Below are 14,732 nucleotides of genomic sequence, written 5' to 3'. Positions count from 1 at the left end.
TTCAACTGCTGCATAGATTCGGTGGTGGCTACTTGCTCTCCCCATTGGTTCCTTTCCCTCTCTTCTATTGTTACCGGTTTGAAACTCATGGCAACCCCGCCGGTAATGAGGTCCTCTGCATCCCCACCAAGTGATTCGTGGTGGACCTTGAACCGAATGTTGTGGAGTTTTTTGGAAAGAGTTTCTTCCCCTGGAACCCCTACCCCCACTTGCTGCTCCTCGCGTATGACTTTGATTTGTACGCGCCCTTGAAGCTGTGGGTGAAGCTGCATTAGAAATCATTGAAATCCCTACTGTCGGTGTTCTAGGTATAACCCTGTTTCCATCTGGTGGTGGCCTTAGACTTCCTCCCCTTGGGAAGGTACGAGGGGCCTTCCTCATAAACCCTGTTGGATCTGGAAAGATGGCCCTGCCTTCACCCTTTAAATCTAGGTGTTCTTCGACATAACAAGCCTGTTCTACAACTTTTGCAACTGAGGATGGTTTCCACATCCGCACCATTTCCGTAATCTTAGGTCTCAATCCATACATAAAACGATCCACTTGGTGTTGGTCATTATCCATGTAGGAGACATAATTGACCAATTCCATAAATCGAATTTCATATTCTTCTATTGTACGACCTCCCTGTATCAGGGCATGGAAGGCTCCTACCTACAATTCTTCATAATACATTGGTAGGTACTTCTTCCTGAACCTCTCCTCAAATAATTCCCAAGTAACTGTGTCTGGAGTGAGGTGCAGTTGACGCTCCAAGTTACCCCACCAATTTAGAGCACTATCTCTGAGTTGGAATATTTCTATTTTGGATTTGGAATTGGAATTGTAATCCCTTAGTGCAAAACACCTTCCCATCCCTTCTAACCAGGCTTCTACACGCTTGCTGGCACGACCTCCTGCAAACTCTGGGGGCTTAATCTTCTAGAGCTCCCTAGTAATGTCCTCAACTGGAGGTCTTCTATCATAGTCTCTAGATCCCTCAGGGTTCCATAACCCTGATGGAGGGTGTTCCCCTTCCATTTCATTTGTTTGGTGCCCTCTTAAGGTCTCATTAATTGCTTCCAGGGAACGTAGGATGAGAGTCAATTCTGGTGAAGGTAATGATTTATTTGAAGGAGGTCCTCGTGAAGACTCTCCGGGCCCTTGGTTTCTTCGCATCCTCACCATTTTGATTTGCTCAAAACCTGTACAATATCTAAGACTTGTTAGAACTATTCCTAACATTTTCTACCACACTCTAGATAGTCCATAGAGAAACCAAGCAATAGATCAATTCAAGTTATGCCAAATTTTGATGCACTAACTACTGGCATCTATAAATTAATCCTGGTGGAGACAAAGAAAGCGGTTTCACATCTGACTAACATAGCAAAGCAGTTGATTGCAAAAGCTTGAATAATAGGTTCTAAATACACCCATAATGAACTTGAAAAGGGTCTAACGAGGATAAGACTACTGGAAGTTTCCATGATCCTAGGGGCAACTATTTACCAAAAAGTAAATGCAGGATTTATATATTCGATGAGACCTTAAAGAGAAAGAGCTATGTTTTTTTTTGTAAGTATTATCTCACATGTTCGGAATAAGAATTTTTGGTTTATTTCCAATAGAAAGGAAAATTCTAGTTGTTCTTAAAGAGAAAGGACTGTGTTTTTGTTTCTCTAAGTATTATCTCACATGTTCAGAAAAATAACTTTCTGTTCACATCTAACAGAAAAGAAAATTCTAGTTGTTCCAGTAGATTTCCACCCTTCCCTCCTCCTTTCCTCTTGTATCATTACCTGCACCAGTTTATTGTCTTTGAAGTACATCCAGGATTTGAAAGAGCATTATAGTTTTAAGAGATAGGTTACAACTAAATTTAAGGGCATGAAAATCATATATCTAGTTTGGCAAATCCGTGTCATTCAATCTCAGTTTTTTCATCCCCACTGATTCAATTTCAACACTTTAACAATCTAACATGACATGGAGGAGAATGGATCTACTTCCATTACTAATTTGTGAGGCATGGAAAGAAAATATCATAGCTAGTTTGTATTATTTCTGGCAACTAATTTCATTTTGGTGAGAATTTATCACGTTAATGAGTGAGATGTGCTTATTTAGTGTAATTTTCTAGTATTGACTGAAACTTGTTGCTTCTTTCCCGCGCTTGAGTTCCATGAGAATGAATAAGTTCATGGAAGAATTTCAAATTATTTGTTAGTGTGGTAACAAGAAGCGAATGGTCTATTTCATCCTAGTTATTTTGCAATATCCTTGCATTTCCAGTTCATAATCCTGGATCTTTCCTTTTCCGCTGAAAGGACTTAACAACATTCTATTATTTTGTTTCTTTTATAACTTTTTGGTTTTATATTTTAAAGTTTCAATTCTTCAAGGTCATCCAAAAGGGTGGGGAATTATAGTTTGAGCAAAATTAATATGAATACTAATTTTTGGCACTTGGGAGATAATTCCAACTGTCATTTTTTATGCCCTGTAGAACCATTTTTATTAGGTCATATATTTGTTCACAATATATTGTATCTTGGGTTTTTTTTGGAGGTGGAAGCTCCTTTGTGTAGATTTTGTGGTAGGTTTTCCATATTTTAGCAAGGAAAAAGTTGGGATGCAGCCCTTGTCTTTCTAATTTCCCTAGTGATAGAAAATAATAGTGTTTTGGTTAAGCATTCTCAACATTTGAATACCTGTATTATAAGAGCTACCCCCCACTGGTTTACTGCTAACCTAGTTTCAATTCTCAGCTCATTCTTGTATGTGTTCTACCTGAGAATCCCGAAAGGTACATGTCCCAAGAGTTTCAATCCCACTGCAGACAAAAATTGGGGGGTTGCTGTAAGGAAAAAGACTACCCATAATTACTTGGAAGTTGGGACTATGGTATCTTATTTCATATGGTGAAAGATATTACAGTTTTTTCTGATTATTTAATTGTTACATTTTATTTTTAGTTTGGCCATTAACTCTAATGATGTTTTGTGTAAAGTTGTGTGCTTCCATGGATTCCTGGGACTCAACAAGGCCCACGCCATAAGTGTAGGGAGCCAGCACCGACTGGGGCAAGGCCTTCAAAGGGACAAAAAAACAGTTCCAGGTACAGTCACATCAGTAGCAGAATACAGGGCTCGATTATTGGAAATATAAAAGTTGAAGTGGAAGCCATGGAAAACAAGGTTAGGTTAAAGCACTCATACTTCAAGAAGTTCCATATTTGCAAGCACAAGGCATGCAGGATGAAACAACATCATTCAATGTCTGGGAAGACCTCACAGAGAAATTTTCTTCAACCTTTTGTGAAGGTAATGGCCAAAAATCAAAATTGCAGAGAAAAGTTGCTAAAAAAACTCTTAAAATGTAATAGGGTAAATGAAGAAGAGGGACCAACGTGGGTTGAGTTTAAAACTGAAAAATCGCAGTCAAGTAGAGGGCCTCTGGAAAGATGTTCTATGGGTGTGAGGATAATGGATGAAGACATAACAAAAAATGTAAAAGTTGAAGATGGTTATATATCTTCAGTAGCGCCAGATAAGAATTTAGAAATTTCAAGACCTAGCCATAAGGGTGAACATCTCTTTTAGGATGTTATTATTATCGAGGATGATGATGACAACAATGATGAGAATGTTGATGGTGGGAGTGAATTGAATATGGATGATTTGACTTCAGATAGCAAAGGGAACCATGATGATGCTTTAACTTTAGAAAGTGATTCTATCTCAAGTGAAAATCCAAGATCCATTTCCTCCCAGTCCATAGGACAGAGGCTCAATCACAATGCACATCCAACTTCTAGTTCTAAAACCACAAATTATTTCTATAACAAAGATGACTGTCAAATATTTGAGACAGGTAACTTATTTACATCATTAAGAAATGTGAAAAGAAAAATTCATTAGGAAAAGAGCCTGCTGATCTTTATACAGATATATCTGAAAGTGCGACAAGTTTAGATGGTGATAGTTCAGACTGTGAAATCATGGAAGGGTCTTGTGGAAAATTTCGTCAACAATGGGAAGCAGCAACATTTAAAAAACATGTTGCTCAGGGTGTCAAATTTAGAAGATATGTGGTTGAGGAGGAGGCTAGTGCTTCTGGTTCCCATCTTGAACCAAATAGCCTTTGCAGGGAATTTGAGCCAAAAGGTAAGGAGAGCCCTCATGCTAATTTACAAGATCACTATGTTGATCACTGTTCAGCAGATCCCCCCGATCTTGCAAGTACTAGCGGCATAATTTATACATCAGGTCAGGAGGATGTGACCAGCCCTATAACCATGAATAAGTTTGAGATACTGAATTCTGAACTTGAGACCTCAGATGGTGTTTCACTTGGTTAACCTATAAATACAGTTGAGGTGAAGCCATTGAGAAAAGAAAATGGATGTGAAAGGAACAGTTTTGGAGTGAAGATGAAAGAAGTTTTGGAGTTTTTTCATGAGAAATCTCATCAGGAGGAAAAAAATAGTCTAAAGTCAACTTCTAGTGGAGCCAAAAAAAAGACTCTGAAATGATGGAAAAAATGAATGGATGGGAAGGAGATCGGGAGAAGCTGAAAAAAAACTGCAGAGTTCAAACATGCTGAACAAGAGGAATGGGCACGGAGGCACTTGGAGTTGCAATGTCAGTTGGAAGAGGCAAGGCGATTGTGGAAGAGAAAAAGGGAAGGAGGAAGGGTTGAGGACGGTTATAGAGCATTCAGGCGGCTATGGATACCTCCTATTCTTGTTGGATTAGTGTCTGGCTTTGCCAAGCTTCGGTCTAACTTGACTTTGCTGGTCCCTCTATGAAACACACTTGCCTAGATTTATCTTGCAAAGAGTCTAATCCGTTAATTGGCTAGCGCAAAAAAAATTAATTATAAAACACAGAAACTCCTTAGATTAGCCATCTGATTGGTGGAGGAAATGGCAGAGTCAAACCAAATGTGAATGGGATACAAACTCTTGGCATAAGTGAAGGCTAGGGCCAGTATCCATGGGTGGGGATTCACATCAAATGACAAGGAGACTTGTGGAAAGTATAAATTGTGGGTTTAGTGGGCTTTGGGTCCAGATTTTGAACCAAAGCTCTGATACCATGTGTAAGAGCCCTATCTTAGGGTCTTCTAACAGATCTATTTATGATGAATTTAAATGCAATAAGAGGCAATAGTTTACTTTCTTACAAGACTTTAAAAAAAAAAAAATTACCATTTACATTCTAATCCTTATAACTTAGCGTGAATATTTCATTCTAATAAAATTTACATGAGTAATATATGGAGGAATACCTGTACCGGTGGCTCGTGGAGATGCCTTTGACCTGCTACTCCTGTTGAATGCTCCTAGTGATGGACCCAATTGGATTTACCTCCTAGCCAACTAGGAAATAATCCCTAGCGCAGGAAACCTCCACAGGTTTCCTAGCCCTCCGAGCCCAAGTCGAACTAGATGTAGTGTGTGTGTCCAAGATGAATGATCCAAACCAAGATGAACAATATTTCCCTCCTCTCAAAAACACAAGAAACCTCCACAGGTTCCTAAGGTCTCCAAAAATCACAACAAATCCTAAAATCACAATCAACCCCCAAAATCATAAGCAAGACCCAACATCCCCTTTTCTCCCTTCCCCCTTCCCTTTTTATACCCTCCCTCTCTTCTCCATCTAAACCACTTCTCATTAATGTCATTAACTTCTCATCCATCTTTACAGTTGACTTCTCTTCTCCCAAGTAAAGCTGGGAGTACATTTGGAAATGTGACATGAATATAAAATTGGGAATTTAACGGGAGAGGACCATTTCTTCTCCCAAGTAAATCTAAAAGTACATTTGGGAATGTGAGATGAATATATATATTGATAATTAAATGGAGAAGCCTATGTCTTCTCCCAAGTAAATGTGAGGGTACATTGAGGAATGTGAGATCTAATTAAATGGAGAGGACCATGTATTCTCCCTAGTAAATGTGAGGGTACATTGGGGAATGTGAGATGAATATATATATTGATAATGAGTTGGAGAGGACCATGTCTTCTCCCAAGTAAATGTGAGGGTACATTGTGGAATGTGAGATGTAATTAAATGGAGAGGACCATGTATTCTCCCTAGTAAATGTGAGGTTACATTGGGGAATGTTAGATGAATACATATATTATTTGAAATAATGGAAGGAGACCATATCCTACCTAAGATTCAATTTGAGAAGGTAAGTTGTGAATCTGAATAATAGAAATCATGAATTTTATATTAGACCAATATTTCTCAATATTTTTCAGATAATGTAAACATTAAAAAAATTTGTAGGATAAGATTTAAGTGGAGCATTACAACGGTAGACGACACCTTCTCCTTCCATCGCACTGGGTACCCAATCTTGGTTTAACAGCCGCAAATCCACCACAATCCCATGGAAGAACATCCTTCTGCAACACTGCAATGTAACGACAAAATCAAATCTCCACACCGCAGTGTAACAACAAAATCAAATCTCCAACGCTCAATCTTCCTAGAACATATAGAACATTTTTAATGCAGATTTTTTTTTATTTTTATTTTTTTGACAACATCTCAATTTGACTGATAAAATGATAGAAAATATATGCTTGACCATCGTCTTCAGAATAACCAAGACAAAAAAATAACTACAATAAATTGAATAGCCATAACAATGCCTCTTTCTACTTTTGGTCCATCATTGGCCAGACAAAGATACTAATGAAGACACACAAACACTATCATTTATATTGGCATTACACACATGTAACTGAGTGGAAAAACTACTCAAATAGATGTTACTAGATTTCATTCAGTGTCGAATAGAAGTAAGCTGATTTGAAAAGAAACATTTGTAGATCCAAAAACATTTCGTTGTGATGTCATGACTGATTATTTAATGGAGATCACACTGCAGGGATCCCATACCTTTTCACTGGAAGTCACACTTGACCATCTTGTTCTATTTGAATACTCCAGTCTCCAACATGCACAACCAGGAGTCAAAGATAAGCTCGTTCTGCCACAATGTGTTGACAAAGAATCTCCTCCAAGATCTCCTGCCCAATGCTTTGGATGGCCAGAAAACTAGTGACTCATTCTATTTGAAAAAGTAGATTAACCATGCTTTGATAGCATTGTAGGAGACATAAATTGGAAAATGGAATCAACTATATTAAATATCTACTCAAACAAATGATGTACAATGTATATACATTAATACAATATGAAAACCATTGATTCAATTTCCAAGTTTTCTAGGACTCTAATAACTAATCTCAATAACATACCATAACCTAAATCATGGCCAGAGGATTAGGTGTCTGACACTTGCTTGTTTGCTACTGGTCTAAAACAACTTATCTAATTAATAAAAATGTAGGATTGTTATATAAATATCAATTAGTTTTGGTTCCAAAATGAATGAATCAATAACTTCTTGAACTAAAAAATAAAATAGATTATATAAGGATTGTAATATAATAATATTGAGTAGTAGGTTTACCCCTAATCGGGGTGACGGAGGTTGTAATGCGCCATAATGGCGATGTCAGACGTATGATGGAGCAAGGATAGGAAAATGCAGCTCGCATGAGAGCTAACAGGTCCGAGGAGAGGTACCGCCATTTGGTTAGGAAAGGTGGCAGAAGGAATGTCCAGTTGGAGAGAGGTGGGGAGGACGGTGATGACGGCACGACGAGACAACAGGGTGGTGGTATGTGGGAGTATAGAAGGAGAAAGGCATAGGGGAAGGATAGAAGGCAAGGGAGATGAAGACGGACCAAGACGAGGGAGCCAAATGTTACACCAGCGAGCAAGGAACGTGTCACCAGGTATGTAAACTGTCGCCCCCCTGTTATTGATTTAGCCTTTGGTAGTATGCTGGGGGGGGTTAGAACTAGAGGCAGGGGGGAGGAAAACAGTCCTGCCAAGGGAAATAAGAAGAGTGACCAATCTGAGCCCCAGGATATGGCAGACCCTAAGAGCTGGGCTTTGAACCAAGAGAGGGGTAAGGGCATAAGTAATGACAAAGTGGGGAAGGAGGAGCCTATAACCTGTGAAATGAGGAGAGACAGTGAGAGAGGCAGAGAGGAGATGAGGATGGAAAGTCGGGGAAGAGGTACCAGGTAGAGTAGTCAGCTAAGGGAAGCTAACAAGGAGTGAATAAGAAAGCAGGACTGGGAGGGTGACCCGAAAGGGAACCCATGCAAGATGATAACGCCACCCTAGGAGGAGCCCTCTGACGAGACAAAGAGGGTAGCCAATTTACATAAGAGGAGGGGAGAGAGTGTTGGGATTATGGCTAATGGCTTTACCATGATGAGGAATACCCGGGAAGGGGAAAGTCGAACCATAGTGGGGGAGCGGGCAGGCACAGGAGACGCGGACACCAAAAATCTGCGAGAGGAAAAAGAAACTAGGAAAAGAGGGAGGGGAGGGGATAATCCCCCGAGAGACCTGGGTATAGGCAAATGCAATCACAAACAGCGAAACCCAGAGTGGATGGGTATTTGGACTGAAGAAGATTTTATTCTAACCCAATATTGTTTGTCTTGTGAACAGATAGAGGGTAGCAGGGAGATGGCTCGGGCAGGACGCGGACGGGGTCGAGGGCATGGTCGCGGTCACCAAGGACAGCCAAACACTCACCTGGGGCTGCAGAAGAGTGATACTCGAGCAAACAGATAGGCCGACAACCGATGGATGAGGCCATATAGGAAGCGGCCAACGATTATATGAGAAATACAAACAAAGGTATCTGAGCAATAATTGAAGATATGGAAGCGGAAGTGAAGGAGGAGGAGTCCAAGGAGGAAATGGAAGAGTGGAGGGGTATGGTTTCAGACCCGGGTAACACAAGGGGCATAATGTCTCAATACAAGCAGACACTGCACCTATATTGGCTTATGAAGAAGCTGCTCTATAAGGCAGCTGAACAAGTTTCAATGGGCATGGCTCTAATAACCAGAGACATGCTGATTACAAAAAGGACTTGCAGACCATACAATTCCAACTCTGCAAACAGGACATGAGATTGGACTGAATAGAGAGATACATCCCAGGTGTAGCAAATAGGAGACCAGTGCATGGGGGATCAGCAGCGGACCCAGCAATGGTGGAACCAGACTAGGAAGATCAAGATGAGTAGACTGAGTTTCTTCTGTTCTCAAAATAGAATTGTGCTCGTTTTAGCAGAAAGTTTCTTTATATTTCTGCATGCTCATAGGAACAGTAGATAAAAACTCTATTTTCAATAGTTCGGTTTACATAGCATGGCTAGAAAGACTACAGACATACCAATTTTGGATGGCCTATGTTATATTTAGGTGGCCAAAAAGTTGGTTTCCCATTGGGCAAGCTGAGGCCACCTATGGCTAGTATGTGTTCTCAGTTTTTGGTTTTATAAATAGAAAAGCAACTACCTAAACTTACAAAAAAAAATATTGAGTAGTAGGGTTAAAAAAAATGTAAAAATTACAATTTACTTATCTTTTAAATTGTATGTAATATAATAAAAATGTTATTGCTTTGCATTTCACAACTATAAGAAAAAACTCATAGGGATGAAATCAATTAAATTATTAACAAGATTCTTAACTATGAATATTCATCCCATTTTATTATGGATATTATTAACTTCTATATAGATTTTCTTACAATACATTGGACCAATACCATGGATTATCAATACCACGTAACCAAATACCATAACTCGTTTATATATATATATATATATATGTTAATTTAATTTAATTTTATAACATTTTAAATTAATCATTAATACTGACAATAAATATATAATATAACAAGATTATTAACCATGGATATTCACCCCATTTTACAATAGACATTGTTAACTTATAAATAGGCTTTGTTACAATACTATGGGCCAATACCATTGGCTTATCAATACTACTTTCCTAAAAATCATAATTCATTTGTAAGTATTTTATTTTAATTTAGTTTTATAACATTTTTTAACAAAATTCATAACCATGGATATTCACCCCCATTTTACCATGGATATTATTAACTAGTAAATAGGCTTTATTACAATATCATGTGCCAATACCATGGCTTATGCAAACTTTCTCAAAAACCATAACTGACTTCAAAATCCAAATATTTCATTTTAATTTTATTTTATAACATTTTAAAATTAAATCTAAAAGAAAAAAGCTATGGGATTCAGGGTAGAAATCTTAAATATTAAGCACTTGTAAAATTTCATCTCCGTATGGGATAAATGTTGTGGTGTAAATGTTTATAAACATTTACATGTGGACTCAGTTAAAAAATAATAAAAAGTTAAAAGACAATTTGCTTGTCAAATTCCATCTCCGTATGGGATAGATGTTGTGGTGTAAATGTTTACAAACATTTACATGTGGACTCAGTTAAAAAATAATAAAAAGCTAAAAGAAGTTGTCTACCTAGGCACTCTCTAGCCTAGTTTGCAAAGATGTTGTAATGTCCTCTGAACATTTTGACTAGGTCAAAGTAAAGTAAAAATTAAAATAAAATAAAACCAATCATATCCATGGTAATTTTGGATCTAGCCATTGCCCAAAGAAATCAAACTTTTGAGATGCAAGTGAAAGGAGATTTGAACCCTCTAAAGGCTTGGTATATCCGAAGTTTTTTTTCAACTAAAGAAATCGTGCGTGAGTAACTCTTAGTCATACATAATCCTATGCGGACCACGTCTGTCATGCCCCTACACCTGCGGTAGTCTTTCAACCGCTTATAGCAAGGTGCGGCACCACCGAACACTTTCTTTTCACCAATACTAATGTTCATGGACTACGCCTAACTACTTCCATACTTAGTTTATTTTTATTACCAAGTATTATTAATGTGCCTTTATACCAATGAACACCCATACACATTCATTATCAACAGCATTAACCAAGAGAAATGCACAACAGTATAAAGGGAGGGGCAACTCCCTGCAATATGAGTATGCCTGAATATCAATATATGTATAATTTTCCAATTTTACAAAGTACAGACTAAGTCCTTGGGAAACCCCAAATTATACTTAGGCAAATTTCCAACTTCGGAAAACTCGGTTGCCCAGCTCGTCGGCACCTCCACACGGCCGCCACACGACTCTCCAACCCGTCGTTCACCTCATTGCACGTCTTCGCCGGTTCGTTCTTCATTTGGTCATAAACGCCCAAACCATGTATACCTTCCCACACGCAGTCCCGCTTGCCAACTATTGACAAACGCCCAAATCATATGAACAACACATAGTACCGCATGCCCAACTCCACAACCTCTGGTTTCAACCTTCGTTCACATTTCGTGCACACTTGCACGATGGGTGGGTGCTCACCCAAGCCACCAAGACACCCTCGCCAAGTCTCGGCACAAACGACCCCTCCGCACGATCACCCCGGGCACACCTTGCCCAACGTCTTCACCCTTCACCATGATCGTTTTCTCCAAGTGCGATTTACCAAGGAGAGCGCATGAGCTATGCGCCTTACTCTCCTCTAAACTGCGCACAAGATAGCTCTTCCCTTAGAGCGAAGATCGAATGATCGAATGAATCGAAGTGAGTGAGTTTGAACGCTCCAAACGCAAACATATATAGTCTTCTTTGTGTGTGGGTGGGTTGCCCAGCTGACTGCCCACACGCCCCATACACACATCCATTTGGCGCCTTTGTAACATCAGCCTTGCCCTCCATCGTTGGTCGGCCAAATCCTATCGCAAACGCTCCATACATGTGTACAAGCCAACGCCCAACACTTAGTTGCTCACCAAATGTTCGTTGCATCTCGTCGCAAGGTTGCAACCGCAGCTCGCATAACCGGTCGTCGCACTATCGTGCACAACCGCCCGTCGCACAACCGCGTTTTCCCGTGGACACGCCCAGGTCGCCCGCGTCCAACCGCGTCGCACATCTCCAGAGGCCTTACATCCTCCTCCACCTGAAATCGTTGTCGTCCTCAACAACATACCATCCTGGTAACCATCCACCAAGATCAACCATGATGTCAAATCCTCCACATACTGCAACCATCACCGCAATATATGTAGAACATCATCTCCACCATGTCTCACTTCGGCAATCATCCGTCACCAAGATAACCATACCAAGGTGTACCCCCATCGGTATGTCATACATCAGAGATCATCTCAATCTATGATCATCGATCACCCTGTCACAATCTCCACATGCTTCTCTCCATCAAGGAAGGCTGATCCTTCCATCAAGCTACATGCCCACTACAACATCCCGTGTCGACCTCATCATGTGTCATCATGTGAACTGCTGCCATGATACTCCAACATAATGCCAACACATCTCTGCACACTGCATGCCCCCATGTTTGAACTAGTTGGGTAGCTAGTCCAACTGTCACACTCAAACCATGAGAGTGAACATCCACATGCCACCATCAATCGTTTCTCAAAACATCCTGCCACATCCTCAACTCGATCAAGAATCCATCTCCATACAAGTGTAAGCCATGCTCAGGTCCATGAAGTATTCCTCATCTCATTTGCAACATGTTGTCCATGATGTTTGGTGTCAATGTGCTACATGAAATCAGTCACATCTCTCCCAACATCATCCATGTGTATATCTCCCCCATATGAAGAGATCATCTTTCAATCTCCAACTCTCGGTATGCCACATCTAGGTTCATGAAGCAACCTACATCGTGTCTACAATGTGCCATCCCTCAAGTCTTCCAAAGAAACAAGTATGCACTTGTCTCATCTATCCATGTGCTGCCCATGATCATAGATCAATCAGCTCCCATATGTCAAAAGTAGTTGAGTCTTGGCTCAACCCATGCCCAAGTGTTCCCACCAAGGCATCATCATCATCGTAACTCCATCACTCCAAAGTGTCTCATATCGATCCTCCACATCAAGTCACTCTTCCAAGCCATGCCCATACATGTAATTGAAAGTATGCACCCCATCCTGCATCAAAGTCTCTAACCCCAGCTCCTCAATGCATCAGATCCTCCAAGCCCACCATATATGAAGTCCCCAAAGTCACAACAATCTCATGTCATCATGAGCTCCATAAACCATCCCCAACCAATATCTCAGCAAGCATACAAGTCTCGGCCCAAAGGTCTCTGCAACATGCCTCAGCTCTCCATGTAGTAAGAATGCTCCATAGCCTGCTCACAACTCCATCCAAGTCCATGGTCTTGTTGTACAAGAATGCACAACCTCTCCATTGGCTCATAAGTAATAAGTCTCCATGTCACACTAGCAAATCCATCTGCACAACATCCCTACCTTGGCACTCTTCATTGGATGCCCATAAGTGACACCTCTACAAGTGCTCCCACATAATGTCCCTGCATAAGACTGCCATGCTCCATGTCTTTAACCTGATGTCCATGACTAAGGTGTTCATGTAGTCCAACCAAGTAGACTCATCACAACAATCGGTCACCCTCATCCAAGTCTGCTATCTTTGGTTTAGTGAACTCGGTCACCCAACCATATCATCATCATTACATCATGAGTCTCTTCCACCATGGCTCCTCCACCGAAGGTACCACCAAGACTATCTCTTGGTCTCGACCATGAGAAGTCCACTCAATAATCATCAAGTGTGTGCCCTTCAATATATCCATGAGTCATACCAGTCACTTATCCAAAGTCGCTAAAGCATGACCCAATCCTCCACAATGATCATCATGTTCCTCCCTTGTCACGGGCCTTTGTACCTTCCACCATAAGGTCACAAACAACCCCAAAAAGTCTCGCAACAATCAACAATCCTTGCTTTTCCATACAAGGTCTCATCATAGACATCCATGGTAAGATGCTCCCTTGCTTCGGCAAACTGGCTTTGCCCTTCCCTGCATACGGTCCATCCACCAAATGCCCAAATGAAACACAAGTATCAACGATGCTTACATCATCATCATGATCATGAGGCTTCTCCATGTGAGTATCCTCATCCATCCATGTCTGCAAACTGCATGATCCTGGTCCAACTTGATCAATCTCAAGTTCATCCTCCATCATGGTCATGTTTGCAACATCTTCAATCATTATCACTTCCTCTTCCTTGATAGCACAATCTGCAGCTTCACCTTGCCCCATTGTCCAACCAAGTTGAAGAAGTTCGTCTTCAACATTCTTTTCCAAGACTTCAAGCTCCTTTTGAATCCGGGGATTCTCTTCTTTCAACCTCTTCAACCTGTATAAGGTAAGCAAGAGCTTCCCTTTACCTTCTTCCAAACTTGCCATGCCTTGTCGTTTAGCTTGGTCCAAGCACTAAGCTTCACCCTTGCCAAACCTGTTTCACCATTCACCAGCTTCACCAAGTTCCCTGCAACCATGAATCGGACCTTGTTCCACTTGTATGTGAAACTAGCTTCCTTCACCTGCAAGTACCTGCTTCTACTATCATCAACTGTCAAATTTCCAAGTGTGTGGATACACTTGCTTCACCCAACTTCCTGCAAGACTCCTCCAAGTCTTCAGACTAGCTCTGATACCACCTGTCACACCCCTACACCTGCGGTAGTCTTTCAACTGCTTATAGCGAGGTGCGGCACCACCAAACACTTTCTTTTCACCAATACTAATGTTCATGGACTACGCCTAACTACTTCCATACTTAGTTTATTTTTATTACCAAGTATTATTAATGTGCCTTTATACCAATGAACACCCATACACATTCATTATCAACAACATTAACCAAGAGAAATGCACAATAGCATAAAGGGAGGGGCAACTCCCTGCAATATGAGTAT

This window comes from Pinus tabuliformis, chromosome 2_1 (assembly GCF_031772625.1).
Source record: "Pinus tabuliformis cultivar Carrire ecotype Pingquan chromosome 2_1, CPIR1, whole genome shotgun sequence".
Lineage (NCBI taxonomy): Eukaryota > Viridiplantae > Streptophyta > Pinopsida > Pinales > Pinaceae > Pinus > Pinus tabuliformis.
Note: the sequence above shows the minus strand (reverse complement) of the source record.